The sequence below is a fragment of the Mycteria americana genome, chromosome 1 (assembly GCF_035582795.1).
Source record: "Mycteria americana isolate JAX WOST 10 ecotype Jacksonville Zoo and Gardens chromosome 1, USCA_MyAme_1.0, whole genome shotgun sequence".
In the NCBI taxonomy this organism is placed as follows: Eukaryota; Metazoa; Chordata; class Aves; order Ciconiiformes; family Ciconiidae; genus Mycteria; species Mycteria americana.
Genome location: NC_134365.1, coordinates 99533021 through 99546387, shown reverse-complemented (window position 1 = coordinate 99546387; position 13367 = coordinate 99533021). Strand labels below are relative to the sequence as shown.

The 13367-nt window shown below is 41.8% G+C and overlaps 1 protein-coding gene across 18 annotated transcripts in view; it reads right to left on the bottom strand.

Moving 5' to 3' along the window:
- The window catches only part of BBX (BBX high mobility group box domain containing), a 154053-nt gene that overhangs the window by 81402 nt on the left and 59284 nt on the right, over positions 1-13367 (bottom strand). The window lies entirely within an intron of this gene.

Sequence of the window (13367 nt, the reverse complement as noted above, 5' to 3'; positions counted from 1 at the left end):
GAAACAAATTCATGGTCAAACTGGGAAGAGAGCTTCTAACTCTGATCCCAGCCCTTGCTTCCTTCTGCCTTCTCTCTGTTCCAGAAGACATAAGAGGAAGGAACTGAAAAGAAAACTTTCACATTCAGCAACCTTTTTGTGTGCTTGTTACATGCGTAATTACAGAGACATTAAACATCCCTAGCAAGGCAGGCTTTAGATCCACCTCCAGGCAGGCCTCCACGGAGCTGCAGAATTCAGAAGCACACACGCACGTACCACTTTGCAGGCACACACTGCTGCCCGGGCACTGAATCGCCCGTGCTAACCCATCCCCATGCAGGTGATTGCTACAGTTTGCGTGCAGCAGAGCCTGAGCAAGCCAGATGCATCACTCCAGCATGACACTGGCAGCAAGGAGTTCGCTGCGCAACCCAAATTGCTTGTGCCAATGAAACACTACATAGACAAATCTGTAGCCTTCTCACTTTGGACCTGAGCACTGTCTCCCATTCATAATGCATACAAGCCCTTAGACACACTGTGGAACATGTCTATCTGATTTGGGGCTTATCCAACATCCTCAGCGTAATAATCCACGTACAGGTCCTGGAAAATGTACAGGATATCGCCCAGAGGTAGCTGCACTAAGATAAAAAGCAATGCTAAGATTCGGGGATGCAGGAAATCACAAAGCTGCCCCTGAATACAAGAACAGGGCATACCCAATGCCAGAAAGAGTAGTAAAATTTCGTAATGCACAGATTTAAAAAAAAAAAAAAAAAAAAAAAAAGGAATAAACAACATTACTTAAAAAACCCTCAGAAGGAAGAGTATATCTTATTGCAGGTCTAACCCCAAAAAGACAGCCTCAGCTACTCTCCTTTTAATACCTAAAGCACAAAATCAAAGTATTTTAAAGTCCCATAGTTCCGTATCTTGCTGCCTAAATTGTTGCACTTCGCCATTCAATTGATCTGTTAAACAAAAACGTGCATTTAATTTGGAAGGCATGGAAGTTTTGGTACATGGCTGCTAGCCCTTTTTAGGATACGAGTATTTGTGTATTCCCTCAGGTGTGTGCCCACTCAGAATCCACGCATCAAAATGATCTGAGCCAAGTTAGCAAAGAACTTCCCCCAGGATGCCATGCAACACGAAGCCCAAGTCTACTGCTTTTTTACAGGTGAAATGTAGATGCAGGTGAAAAATAAGCTAAAATTCTGCATGCAGTCTTACGCTACTTCATTTGATGGAAAAGGTCTAAAGGTCAAACCCACACAGCTTAAGCAAATTAAGAAAAAAAAAGGAATATTTTTACTCTTTCATACAATAATTTTAAAAACTGCTTTATTTGAGAGCTACATGATTAAGAGTATGAATTAGGAAATCCTGTCGAATGACAAACTATATTCACAAAGATGAGAAGCATGTAACTGAATGCACCCATATTTAATGGTTGGCATTTCACTGTTGTCTTATAGCCACATTCTTCTGAAGCTTGATGGATGTTGGGCATGAATGACTTCAAACTCCTTTGAGTTTGCAAGAAAGCAAGCTACCAAGAAAGTCTGTTCTTTGCCAAAGAGGTAGCTTTATGCCATAAGCCAAAGTTTTCAGAGTTTTTCCCCTGAAAATCTCTCTCTCAAATAAGCTTCAAACTAAACCACCAGAAGTAAGCAGGGCTGTAGACAATGCTCCCATTCTTAAGCCATATGCATGCTCACTAACGTTGCAAAAATGCATCACCACCTCGAGTTCTGCTGAACATAACAGTCTCTTTTAAGGAGAAAGAGACTTGGCTTATTTTTAATTCATGGAAACACAATCACATGATTCAGCAATGTCCACTTCAAAAGATCCAAAGCTAGGAATCTGACGCGAGCTGCATGTAAAAGATTTAAGGCAAAATATTTTTGTATCTTTTCCCTTAAAATTAGATGATAATTACTAGTTTTCATGCACTAAAACACCATTGTTTCAATAAAAGGGAAATATTAAAGACTACATTCACAGCACCTGGAGGTGTCTAGTCCTGCTCAAGGCAGGCCTAGCTTCAAAGCTGGATCACGCTGTTCACGCCTGCCCAGAAATGGAGAATCCACCACTTCTCTGGCACCTGTTCCACCACCCTCACAATGAAGGATATTTTTTCTTATGCTCAACCAAAATTTCTCCTGCCTTAACTTGTCACTACTGCCTCTTGCCTGTCCTTTCACTGCGCACCTCTAACAGGAGTCTAGCTCCATCTTCTTCATAACTGCTCTACAGATAGCTGGAGTCAATTAGAGCCTCCCTCAGCCTTCTCTTCTCAGCCCAAACACAACCAGCTCTCACAGCCTTTCCTGGTATGTCATATGCTCCAGACTCAAGCACCTCGGTGGTCCTCAGCTATGCTCCCTCCAGTTCTTCAGTTTCTCTTGTACAGGGGCCCACAGTCTTAGCAGCAGAGAGCAGAGCACGAAATCCCCTTCTCTCAAACTACGGGCTACATTCTTGGCTCATGCAGCCCAGCCTGCAGTTTGCTTTTGTGGCTCGAAGGTCATGCTGCTGAGTCCTATTCAATTTACTGCCCATTAGGATCCTCAGGTTTTCTCTGCAAAGCTATTTTCTGCCTTCCTTTTTGTTGGACTTCATGGAGTTCTGTTAGCCCACTCCAACTCTCTGAAGTCCCTCTGAATGGCAGCTCTGCTCTCCTGCATATCCACTATTTCCACCAATTTGGTGTCACCTTTGACTTGCTGAGGGTGCACTCCATCCCATCATTTGTATCATAATGAAAATATTAACACTGGCACCTGCATCAGCCCCCAAAGAACACCACCAGTAACTCTCTGCAAATTCAGTGCTGAACCACTGGTTAAGCCAATTTTTCACACACTGTGTAATCCATCCAACCACCCATCCAGTCTGCATCCCATTTGGCTCCAGGGATGCTAATGGAAATGTCAAAAACCTTGGTACCATCAAAGTAAGCAAGGCTCTCTGCTCTCTCCTTGTCCACAGCACCTTGTCTCCATCACTTCATCACACTGACCAGGCACAATTTGCCCATGGTAAATCCATGCTTGGCTGTTCCCAGTCACCTTCTTGTCCTTCATGTGCATGGAAATGGCTTCCATGAGGACCTCCCAGGGACTGAGCTGAGGTCAGCCAGCCTGCTGTCTCCCAGATGTTTCTTTGTGCCTTAGAGCACAATTAAATACCTCAGGGTCTGATTTCTTCTTCTTGCACGATCCATGAAAATGATGACACCATTTCATTTGACCTGCAGTAACCTGAGATTACAACCACATTACAATATTTGCCAGCACTTCTAAATGCAGAAGAGCTGGAAATACTGGTAGCTGGTGAACAGGTAGCAGAGCTTGTTTGGCTCAACCCTTCCTGTATTTTTTCAGAAAGCTAGCCAATACTACAAATCCAAGTTTGCAAACTTCTCTCCCCCACTTGGGAAAAAAAAAAAAAAAATCCATGAGCTTTAAACATAGCATGGTATTTTAATGTGTTTGGAAATGTAAGTCCAATTTAGTCCAAGCTTTCCTTCATATTTTTATTTTTTTAAAAGTTTGTTTTTCAGTAGGGGGAAGAACACGAAGTTACCGTGATTCTGAGGAAAGCCCTAAAAAAACCTCAGTGAGCAAGAGAGCAAGAGTAAGCAAGTGAGCCTCCTGGTCAAGTAATGTGTGTAATTTAAGAATAAGGTAAGAGTGCCTGGCACCTAATGAACAAATTCTTTCTAAAATCCAGATGTTTAACATCCTCAGAGATCTGCTGTGGACAGGCCAGTTCAGAAGTCTGTTGTTCTATGCTCAAGGGCCTGAACGCAAACAAGTCTACCCTGGAAGTCTAGGTCCCTGATGAGCTGGTAAGCAACTGGACAAACAACTCCACGTGATTTGCTGATCAAAAGCTTAGCGAAACCAGTGAAGATGCCCAAGGACTTCAATAAGCTTGGACCGGACTTTCCAATTCAAGTTTCAAAAATAACTTAACTTGCTCTGTTTGCCATGGTTTGGAGTTTGGGAGAAAACAGGTGGAAGGTCTTTTAAATACCCTGGAATTGCTATGGGATGCATTAATTTGGCAGCAATCTCTGTGATACATGGGTCTTTCACAAGTCTTAAGTGGTGACACAAAGGATCTCATCGCAAGAGACTGAAGTCAGACCACCAAAGAATTGAACACTTAAAATCAACTGAGACAGTTCCTTCTGCGAGTAGTCCAGGTTTGCACTGAAACTTCCTCAGGAAGCAGGAAAGGGTTTTTCTTTTCTTTCGAAAAGATTTTAAGTGGAGGGGCAATTTGGAACACAAAGACCTCTCAAACCTGGCTGTGGATCCTTGCTTATTAAATGCTGGGCTTTTAACAAAGCCCTCTCAGAATGGATGGATTTCATGCGTATGTGAACACAAACACATACCATTCATTAAGCAGTAACTCAGAAACCTCTGTCTCTGAAACACTGAGTGGTCCTTTGTCTTTATCTTCTGATGCTCATTCACAATGCAATACAACTCACAAAGCTGGACACTTTTTTACCATTTAATAAACCAAGATCTTAAAAAAAAAAAAACCTCAGTTAAAAAAAAAAGCTCTTAAAATACCAGCCAACAAGCCACAACTCATTTAGGCTCTCATCACTCTTAAAGAACTATCCCCATCCAACTTTTTCAAAAGCTTGGGAAACAGATGGGTTTCTCCTGAACACTTTGGGTATCAATAATGGCAGGCTACTGTGGACAAGAAAATACTCATTACGCAGCTTACTGTTCCTTGTGCTCCTGCAGAGAGTACATCTATGCTATGTTCATTATCTATGACCTGAGTTCCTCTGCTGATTTAAACTGCAACATTATGGTAAGGGAAAGAAGCGGACTTACCTGTGGATGTACCAGGTTATTTGATCAATCCTACCTTCTTCATGCTACTATATGAACTCAGTAGGGGGACGGCTTTAGTTCAGTGGACTCTAAGGACGTACTTTTTCCCATCAGTTAAGAGTCCTGAATTCCTGCTCTTTGGGAAACACTACAGCATCATCATGAAGTTACATTGCAGACAGCTTAAAATTCTCCTCCTGATTGTAAAGATTTTCTCTGGAACGTGAAAAACAGAAGATGAACTGACACCTCTGTGCTTCACCATCTTTCCTGCTTTTTTGTTTTCACTGCATCAGATTAAATGACTCATCCCAGTCTTAAAGACTAAACCTGGATTTGTGAAAACTGGCTCTTGGTAACTCTTTCTGACACTGGCATTAAATACCTCAGTTTGCCTTATATCCCAGTTAAATTATGACAAGTCAAACATTTGGCTGAAGCTTAGGAAGAGCAAATGAGTTCTCGTCATTGTAAATATTCTCAGTACAGGGCAAAGCCAGCTCAGAGGAAAAAGTACGCCACTTCCAAAGTCAATTATCTTTATTTCGCACTTCCACTGCACAGGCCTTACCACTGAAGAAAAAACCCACAGAGACAGCACAAAAAGATTCCCAACATGTAAAGTACTCAGTAAAACATTTGCACGCTGAATATTTTCTTGAAAGGAAGGACGCCTCAAGACCACCCATGGTAGCAACAGCAACTTCCAGTAACAATACAACCAGCCAGAAAGCTGATTTAAAGAAAAAAGTAAAGGAAAAAAACCTGTAGGAAAACATTTGATGTAGTCAGTTAGCTAACTAACACTGAAGTCTGGAAAGAGAGTGCTAACACATAAAACACAGGTTCCCTCTGCTGCCAAGTCCCATGGCCTGGGATTCAGCTCTTTGTGCTCATTATGAATATAAAAAGTGTGGAAAACAGCGGTCTTTTCATTTGGGGTTTTATTGTTGTCAGCTATTCTTTTTAATAAAACCTTGTACACCTCAAAAATATGGAGTAGAATTGTAAACTGGAAAAGCTGCAGTCAAAAACGATGTTGCCACAAGTAGAGGATCTCAGCCTGCACTGTTTCATTATATCTCCTTTTGGCAAGGTTTTCTGGAGAACCACCAAGAAAGCACCAGAGGCCCATAAAAACTGAAAGGAGAAGTCCTCTTAGTAAGATAGATTATTTAAACTTTGCGTTGTCATTTTGTTTACATTATCACCTATTTAAAACTCACATTTCTTAACCGACCATCAAAGAAGAAGTGGCTTCATCAAAAAAAAAAAAAAACCCAAAACCAAAACTCCCAACAGTCTGGCTCCAGCTGGGTGGTGAAAACTGCTTCTGTAGTTCTCCAGTGGAAAAAAACCAAAACAATAAACCTCCAGCCAACATAAAAAAGCCACTTCACAAGTAAGCTACACCTCAAACAAGATTAGATAGTTAAGATTACAGTAGGCATTATGATTTTTATCTTCATATCTTTATGACCACAGAGAAACAAAGATGGGAATATTGTTTTTCCCAGTTCTTTTGATCACTACTGGGGATCTTTGCTGATTTTTTAACACATGTAAAATTGAGTTTTTGTGAATGCCTCCGAAGTTTTTATGAGCTTTATAAAATGTATTATTATGGCTATGCAGATATTCCTAGATGGACATGCAGATACATGTTTAGACAAGATATATCTACATCTAACTATGTTAGGTAACACGTTAGGTCATAAACTCATGGTTTTACATCTAGCTACTCTGCCACCAGCCAAGGAGAAACTGCAGCTGTGCCCGCAGATCAGTCAAAATACAGTTTATTGAAATGAAACTATCAATACAAAACTTTCCTGTAAAGAGAACAATTACTGATTAAGCCCCTCCCTCTGGGCTTAAGGACTGGATCTCTTCGAGCAGAGGAGAATTTCTTGTTTTCTCCGCTGAGTGGCACAGCAATGACATCAAGGTTTGCCCTTTTAATAACAATTTGCTTCACAGTCAATTATCAATTAAATAATTGATCATGTCAAAGTAATTGTAAATGATACAATGAAGTCACAGATTGTGGAATATTTCCTATTTGCTGTAATTTTGGTTTACTCAAATGTGGTAGATCTGCCTTTAGTTTTTCTCCAAAGCCAATCAAACTCCCTCTTCTGTTAGCATCAGGAACCAAAGTAGGTCGTTTTAAACTAAAGAGCAGAACAGTAATAGCCACCCTCCACCTTCTCACCTTCCTGAGGGGAACTCGCTTGTTGCAGCAGGAAAACTATTTGCCCATCAACCCTCCCCCAAACTTTGCCTTGCCCAGAACTTTCAGCCATCCCCTGCAACAGAGAGGAGCAGAAACGGAGAGGACAAGACACTGACCATCCAGAGCTGACAAGGAAAGAAATAATTAACACCCCACACTGCACCCAAACAATAACCACCAAGTCTTCCTTACTCCAGCTGTGTCCTTATGAACACAGCTTTCTTTGAAAACACCCAGGTCAAGGCAGTAGTCACCACCTCATAGCGTGCTGGCAGGCAAGTGGCTTTGGCCACCCACATCCCTGCCAGCAGCTACCGCAGGGCAACACTCTATGTTAGAGCCACCAGGGCAGCTGAACGGCATCTTGGGCCCTTCTCGCTGCATGCAAGGGGCCACAGGAAGGCGAGCCTGGGCTTGCCTCCAATGTCCAAGGATGACAACTGGTGTGGCACAGCTGACAAGCGCTTCCAGCTGCAGCATCATAGGTTGTTGCGGTTTTTTACGTTGCAGATTCCCTTCCTCACTACATACCTCAATGATCTTCCTATGTCACCGAAGTCAGCAGAGATTTCACTTGAAACAGCCCCAGCTGCCTCAGAGCAGTGCCAAGCACGGGGCCATACATGGCCCCATCCGTTCCACAAAGCCTGCTGCTGGTCCACCACCAGCCTCCTCTCCAAGGGCTTAAACTTAGGACTTCTGTACACTTTCCTGTCTGCAAGACTCACACCTGCAACAGTGGTGAACTGACTACAAAACAGCCTAAAATCATTAGGAGAGAAGGGGCTGTACAGTGAATAAGCAAACTAAAAGGCCCTGAAGACTAATATTTTCCAATTGTTATTATTTAGGTGTTTCCTCTAACGTTGATAAAAGGGTGTGTGTATGTGGAGAGGGGGGATAGGACAGCAGATATATTAGACAGCACACCTTGGAGATCATCTTTTTTGTAATAAAAGCTGCCATCACTTGTTATGCAAGTAACAACACACCAAGTACACGAAGTATCTGCTAGTACTCAGGACAACTCCAGGCAAAACTCCAGAGGATATCTCCTGAAGTCCCAAGATGATGTTAGGTCTTTGTCTTACAGAGAATTGTAGACTTGAATTAACTCAGTTCAGCCTCAAAAACATCTTCGGAAAGCAGTGTAATGCCTGAGAAAACATCTCTTCTTATTAAGAAGACTGTGCATTTAAGTAATTCATTTTTTTCCTTGACATTCATTAAAAGAGAACAGTATCCTCACACACAAAATTATAAACAAGCTATGTCTGCAATAACCACCACACACAAAAAAACCCAACCCCACAAAGACATCTCTCTGGAGAAGAGATAAGGGATCAAAACAAACAAAAATCCCAGGTTTCTTTTTTTTCTTCCCTGTCTTGTTTTGCTAAGGAAGCCCTAAATTCTCTATTGTGTTACCAGAGAAACCCCATTAAAAAAAAAAAAAAGGTTACACCAAGCTTAGACTCAAAAGTAATTTAAATCAACATGCATGAGAGATGGGAATACAGACAGACCATTACTGAACTACTGACACCCTTGTATTCAAAGGGTTTTCTTATTCATCCTCAGACAATTTGAGATTGTGCCTTCCCTGTTGCACGGAAAAGCAGCTTTTACAATTTGGATAACGACCTACAATACCTATACCAGGCTATGGAAATCAAATCTTACTGAAGGAGAAAGATCCAGAAAGAGTGAAAACTGACAGCTTATATGATGCTTGAAGACCTCTCCTGCACCACTCTATGACATTATTCTGGAGCATCTCTTCACCATACAGAGTCCCCAGCAAAGCCAAAGATAAATAAGGTAGATAAGATAGGATAAATAAGATAACTACATTCAGGTTTGTAATTTCATATTTTGTAGACTCTACAATATAACTGAGCATCATGTATGCATTGTTATTGCCTTGAATGGGTATTTAGTAGAGAAAAACTGACTTCTGCGGGTTTTCTTAACTCCTACCTGATAAAGTTCTAATGCAGTTTTTATTGCTTTGCACAGTAAGAGCATATGGGAATGCAGAGAGTGTTTTAAAATGGTCTCACTGGAGAAAGTAAACAAAAATCAGACTTTTTATTCTGTTGTATTATACACATAGTGAAATAATGTCTAAATTGAAATATTTGAGATCCAAAAGTTGTATGTGTGTTAAACTGTATTTTGTGGCTCTATCAAACTTGTTCATTTTACTGTACACACATATTTACAAGAACCGGGAAAGGGGATTTTTACCCTCGGGGGGAGAGAGAGAGACTCTTCTGAATTATGAATTGCTTTATGACATTAACACCTAGCAAGATGCATCTCAGAAGACCATTTACACTGCAGTCTGCTAGAGCTCAGTGACAAGACACACTGTATGCAAGCTCTACATCAAATCAGAAGCTAAGTTACATCACTCAGTGAGTGTTTGGTATCTGACATCTTGCGTTCTCCAGATTACCTGTGTCACAAAAATTTTCATCGGCTAATATGGAAATTCGAATCAGCAAACAGACTTCTAAAATTTCCTACTTGTTTAGGCTATGGAAGTTACATTACGTATATAAGAATAAGCCCTTATTTACACAGGAACTCACGTTGGCAAATTAAAACCAACGTAGATGCTTCCAATTCTTATTTCAGTCTAAGTGTCATTTATTCTCAGTTAGCTTAGACAGATTCCTCAACACCACGAAGCTCAGAGGACGCCAGGAGAATAAAGCTGTACCAAATGTTGGAATTTACATCCATGACACAAGTGACTCTCAGTGTGTCACAAAAACCATACTGATTTCTGATGAAAGCCGCCACAAAACTGAAGCTTCACGAGACAATTCATTTAGAGAGTTCACTACTTTGATTTAGGTTAAACGGATTTATGAGCTTAGAAACAGGACTAAGGTACTGCAATTTGAGTAGCTGAGCTGTGTAGCTGGCCATACATGCGCACTTCAGCCTACAGCAAAAGCCAGGTCAAGTATATTTTAGGCTTACAAAAGTCAAATCTTCGGAGATTTGAATGGAGAAAATTCAATGAAAGGAGATTTGTGGAGTCTACCTACTTTACCTCGCCATTGGGCGAGGAGTATTCCCAGTGGAAGCTGCAGGTACTCAGTTACCAAAACTTTCTGCTGAAACATATCCTCAACCAGTCGTCTGCTGCAAGGTCCATCCCACCAGAGTACCAGACTAGTGTTCACACCACAACACCCACCACGTGTCCACATTCCAGAGACCACTGTGACCATACAGAAGTCTCCGTGTGTGAAAATGTGGATGGTGCGTCCTACCACACACCTGACCACATACCCAACACGTAGTGGCCAGCTCTTAACGCATCTCTGACGATACAAAGGGGGACATAGCAGCAGCTGGCGAGTGACTGCAGTAGGCTGGCCACCACTGTAGTACTGGAAAGCTATCCTACTACAGCTGAAGTCTGAGATACAGGTTTGCAGATCAGTGACATTACTCAACCCATTTGTTCGTGACTGAACACACTGTTAAAAGGCTCACACACAGAATCAGATGCTGGCCAGATACTAGTTATCCAACTCACCCTAACCCAACAAAGCTGCTGCCCAGAGTCAAAAGCAAACAAGGATTGTCTGGCACTCAACGTGTGCCCTGCACTCAATTTCTGCATGAAGGAAACAGCACAATATCAGATTCGCTGAGGCTTGATCGAAGATGATATTAAAGATATTTATATCAGCTTCGAGTTGGAGGAAAATGGGGAAGCAGGCATCCTCCTGAACAGTGAAACAGTATTAGACGCCACAAGTAACCACCACAGTCTTGAATCTTGTTACCTATTTTAAGTCACAGGTCACAACCTCAGTAAGGCCACTTTCTTCAGCTGACTACACCAATTCACAGTACCTAGAGGATCTGCCCCATGTTATCAATGAACTCCTTGTGCCCCCTGAGCTCTACAAACCATTATCTCTGGCTTGACAGGAGTAAAATTTACCCACCTTCTTCCCATCAGGACTCGTGGATGAATGGCAACTGCTGCCAAAACCAGCGCTAACTAGAGAGAAGAAATATTTCAAGATTTTAAAGTATTTGCCTGATGTCTAGCGAAGAGATTATTCCTGGTGAAGATGTTATAGTCTGGAAGCGCTGCAGGCCAGAGGTGCCCACCCAAGCCTGGGGACATCAGCTCAGGAGCCCCGCTGGACCCAGGCACTACCATCTCCATGGGAAACAGAAGCACCATGGAGACACAAGTAACTGAAAACTGAATGGCCGCTCCCAATGCTCGTCAGGACATTGCTTACCTCTTTGCTTAGCATGGAAGCTACGAACGCACCTGCTAACGCTTCCAATACTCTCTCCTTTTGAAGGGATCAACTTTGAGAGATGCCATCTAGCAAGCGGGAACTGCAAGCAAACCTGCAGGTGTATCACTACAGCCTACAACAGCCGGCTTCACAGCAGTGGCTCAGTCTCATTTACCAGCTCAGTAAGAGCCAGTGATGCAACAAACATCATCCCCTACTACAAAGCTTTTTCAGAAGTGAGTTGTAGGATACCAAAGCTTTCTATGTTTCACATGTGGTCCTTTCCAAACAGTCGAGCAACATAACCCTTGGCCTAAGGACCTCACAACTTAAAGAGTATCTGATACTTGTGTGTCTGATACAGAAAGCTATACAAAACAGTAACCAACCTCCAAATCGGAAAAGGCTCACAAAGACACTAGAGATGCGAGAACTATTCCAGCTAATCTTATGACATGTTTTGATCCTGGGTATAGTTCAGAATTACACAAACCAGAAACTCGTCAGGGACTTATCTACACAGACTTCATCTGAAAATCAAACAGAGGGTGATACAAGCATGGAAAGTGCTCTTTACCATCACCTCCCAATGGATCCCAAGTCTTGCCCAGTAACTCCTGAGAGATTTTAATTCTAAGAGGCTAAAAAAAAAAAAAAAAAGGGGAAAGGAAAAAAAAAGAAAGAAAATAACAGAGGCATCTCATCTGAACACCTACTACCTATGCATCCACCAGAATTAGGGCAGGTTGTTGCTACCTGCTTTATGCTAGATGAAGAGAGAGACGGAGGTAGGACTGAGAAGACAATGGGTTTACCCTGAGTTTCAAAAGAAATTTTCCTTCTTTCTCCATAGCTTTTTGTTTGGGAGGACCAGCGTGAGTGATAAAAGGGATGATCTGATGATATCCAATTAATAACCAATTTCCAAAGGAAAAAACACAACATTCATAGGTTAATTCAGCTTACACCCCCAAATAAAGTCATGCAATAGAATTTCTAATTGAGACAAAGTTTGGCATAAGGCATAATGAACATTATCCATATGAACAGAAGTTACTTTCACTTAAATGTTTATATTGCTTGGACAAGTTTGCAAACATGGCTGTGAAAAGACAGTTGAAAAAACAGTGGTATTTCCTTATGTGTGCTCCTGGGCTCTTTCAGACCACTCTGAACTATTGGGGACCAGCCTCTTTGCCTTGCCAATCTTTTCCAAGCCAACACATGGGACCTGCTCCCAGAGACACAGGACTGTTCAACGCAGAAAAGAGGTGGTTGACAGTGCACGTGTTTGCCTGTAAATTGGGCACAGCAGAGCCACATAATTGCTATACGTACTGCTACTGGTACGCAACAACTTCTGAGAGAGAACAGCAAGAGCTCCTAGTTACCCATGTGGGAACACATTACCATGAAACAAGTACCTGCAGTGGCAATGAAGTTACTGAGCCCAGGAAGCTGCCTGTGCGCAGACACCTGAAGCATGGGAAGCCAGGTCCCAAAGGTGTCAGTCTAATTCCAATACATTTAAAGTTCATTTTAGTGCCCTCCCCAGCCTAAAATATCTCTATAACCTTGGTACAATAGGCAGTACCTGATACTTTTTTAGTACCACATATACATTATATTACTGTTCAGTGAAAAGCTTCTGGGAACTATAAACAGATAACTGTCAACCAGAAAAAGGCAAATTTTTATTCCATTTAACCAATTCTCTTAATTCTCCAGGTGTTCCCAAAAAGGCATCCATCACAAGCAGCTGTAGATCATCAGTACAATCCGTAGTCTAACACATTTTGCACTGAAAAAATGTTTACCTAGAGCATGAAATGTTTAGTGCAAACAAAGGCTAATCATTTGATGATACCAGAACACCTGAATGTAACGATATCGCTTGTTTCCCTGAGCACCACTTCTTAAAAGTGCATCAAATGGGTAAGAAAAGAAACTGTTCTTTTATTTTCAGCCCTGATTCACCCAAGT